The sequence below is a fragment of the Gorilla gorilla genome, chromosome 1, assembly GCF_029281585.2.
Source record: "Gorilla gorilla gorilla isolate KB3781 chromosome 1, NHGRI_mGorGor1-v2.1_pri, whole genome shotgun sequence".
Lineage (NCBI taxonomy): Eukaryota > Metazoa > Chordata > Mammalia > Primates > Hominidae > Gorilla > Gorilla gorilla.
Genome location: NC_073224.2, coordinates 34701375 through 34704703, shown reverse-complemented (window position 1 = coordinate 34704703; position 3329 = coordinate 34701375). Strand labels below are relative to the sequence as shown.

Sequence of the window (3329 nt, the reverse complement as noted above, 5' to 3'; positions counted from 1 at the left end):
GGGAAGAAGGACTGGTTACAATAACAGCTAATATTTATCCAGCGCTTACTTTATGCCAAGCACTACTGTAACTAACAGATATATACACAGAGAGATACATTTGTCTAATCCATATAAGCACACTTCAAGGGGCAGTAGCACAATCTGAGGAGACAAGTATCAGGATAAAATTCAGATGTAATATAGCCACTGGAATTATCAGAGAGGGAATTTTTTATATAGATTTATGGAGTACAGGTATAGATTTGTTACATGGATATATTGCATAGTGGAGAAGTTTGAGTTTTTAGTGTAACCATCACCCAAATAGTGTACATTTTACCTATTAGGTATTTTCTCATCCCTCACCACCCTCCTGCCTTTCTAGGTCTCCGTGGAATACCACTGAAGCATAAAAAAGAATAAAATCATGCCTTTTATAGCACCATGGATGGAACTGAAGGTCATTATCAAAAGTGAAATAACCCAAAAACAGAAAGTAAATACTGCATGTTCTCCTTTATAAGTGGGAGCTAAATAATGTGTACACATAGACACACAGAGTGGAATAGAAAAGAATTTAAAATACCTATGATTAATATGTTAAAGGCTTTAATGCAAAATGTACACAATGTGCAAAAACAAACACAATCAAGTAATCAAGTAACATAAGCAGAGAGATAAAAATTGTAATGAATCAAAAGAAAATGGTAGAAATTCTGTCCCTCATTAATTGGGGGTGGCTCCTGAGATGTTTGCTCATTTTTTTCTTTCTTTTTTTTTTGATGTAACAGAAATAAATAATGCCTTTAATAGGCTTATCAGAAGACTTGACATGGCCAAGAAAAGAAAAATCAAAAACAAAACACCACTGAGCTTGAAGACATGTCAGTAGAAGTTTCCCAAAGCAAAATGTAAAGAGAAAAAAGATGGGAGGTTGTTGTCAGATGCTAGTGGGAGGGACTCCATTATCTTAGGAGCTGGAGTGGTCTGGACTTCCAGGCGTGGTGGGCCAGAAGCACCTCTCCTGCAACCTCTCAGTGTCTCTCTGGCGGGGTTCGGCCCAAGGTGGATTGACACAGCCTTTGGTGGATTTTAAACAACCTGAACATTAAGCAATACACCTTCCTCAAATCTTTGGGAATTTCAGAATGACTGACACTTCCAAAGCTGTTCCAACTTTTGAAGAGATATTTGCTAGTAGACTCACAGAAGGTGACAGGGAGTATCAGCAATACCTGAAATGCCCTCCTGAGTCCCCTCTAATTGTTGAGGAATGGAATAGCAGACCTGCTGGGAACCAAAGAAATAGAGACAATCAGTCTCAAGATAACAGACAGTTCAGAGGCAGGGATAGCAGCCAGGGATGGCCAAGTGACAATTGATCCAATCAGTGGCGTGGAAGATTCTGGGGGTAACATTACCCATAACACAGACAAGAACTTTACTATCCCCACCAATATTGGCACTATGGTTACAACCAGCAGCCTCCTTACGGTTACTACTGATAGAAATGTCAGCAGCTTTTAGTAAAACCATTTACTTTGCTACTGTGCCAAAAATTTGGGTGTCTTCTGTTGGTCATAGTCTTACATCTGATTTTAGAGACTAGATTATTGATATTTTGGAACTTGAGATTTTTTTTTTAAATAGATCTTACTTGTGAGATGTGATGGTTGCTGGGAATACCTAAAATTGTGAATTATATTGCTTGACTTGTACCTCAGAGTCTTCTTTTTTCATGACTTAATAGTGCTTTGAGTTTGGTATAATTTTCTTACTTGACCTCTAGGAGTTCTTTGTTTTACACAGAAATAAAAAAATTAATAGAAAATGCTTGCTTTTACTTTGTAAGCTAGGGCAGTATCCATATGCTTACATGTGCTCTTCTCTAAAATTCTACAAGTTAATAGAATCAGCTCACGAATCTCATGACTGCACAGCTATGCTTACTTGTGATATATTATACATAACATCAGCAGTTGAAGGGTAAAACAGTTTTTAATTTTGGGTTTTTGTTTTTTTTTTGCTTTTGTTATGTGACTATGGTACTGTGTGATTCCTTATTCTATAGATAGGAGGTAGCCCCACATTTATTTTGGTCTCTTTTTACAAGGAAACCCATAATAAAGCTGTAAAATAAGAAGGGGACAGAAAAAGAATGGGGAAAAAAAGAAAATATCAGAAAACAAAATATCAAAAAAATACCAAAACTGTGATAATCTCAAAGGTATAATAGATACATAATTAGAATACAAGAAGAGGAAGAAAGCGAAAACAGAGAAAAATATTTGCTGTAATAATGACAGAGAATTTTTCAAAATTAATGAGAACACCAAACCATAGTTCCAGGAGACTGAGAGAACACCAAGCAGAATAAACACCAAAAAAAAAAATGTAGACATATTATTTTTAAACTTCAGAAAAACAAAAGCAAAGAAAAAGTATCAAAAGAAGCCAGAAAAAAGAGCACCTGACCTATAGAAGAACAAGAACAAGAATTACAGTGGACTTCTTATCAGAAACCATGCAAGCAAGAAGAGCGTGGAGTGAGGTACTTACATGTTGAAAAACAAAAACCACCCATTGAGATTTCTATACCCAGTGAACTTCTCCTTCAAAAAGGAAAAAGAAAGACTTTCTTAAACAAACAAATCCAACTCAAATCCAGCAGTGGGCCCTGCAAGAAATGTTAAAAGTTCTTCAGAGAGAAGAATAATGATATAGATCAAAAACTCAGGTTTACAAAAAGAAAAGAACTTTGAGGAAGAGTGAATAAACATAAAATAGTCTTCAGTTTTTCTTATTCTTAATTGATCTAAAAGGTAACTCTTTGTTTAGAGTAATAATAGTAATAAAGTTTTGAGTGATTGTAGCATATGGGTAATTTTAATTAGTGAAAGCAACATTGTAAGAAATAGGAGGAAAAAATAGGAACTACATTGTTTTAAGGTATCTGCACTACAGGTGAAGTGGCATATGATCTTATATTAGTTGTAAATATATATTGCAAACTCTAGTGGATGAAAAGAAATTTAAAGAGAAGAATAACAGTTATACTAAGAGAGGGGAGAAAATAGAATCATATGAAATACTCAATTAAGACAAGAGAAGGTAGAAAGAGAAGGTGTGAGAGGTTGAATTTTGCCTTCCCCCACCCCGCCAAAGTCATATGTAAAAGTTCTCAGAACCTCAGAATGTGACTGTATTTGGAGATATGGCCTTTAAAGAGATAATAACATAAAATGAGGTCCTCAGCATGGGTCCTAACCCAATATGATTGGTGTCCTTTTAAGAAGAAGAGATCAAGACAAAAATCATACACAGAGAGAAGATCACATGAGGACACA

At 35.4% G+C, this 3329-nt stretch overlaps 1 pseudogene; it reads left to right on the top strand.

The window, feature by feature from the left end:
* The first annotated feature begins 1130 nt into the window (after positions 1–1130).
* LOC101135700 (RNA guanine-N7 methyltransferase-activating subunit-like protein) lies at positions 1131–1487 on the top strand (annotated as a pseudogene).
* Positions 1488–3329: the final 1842 nt, after the last annotated feature.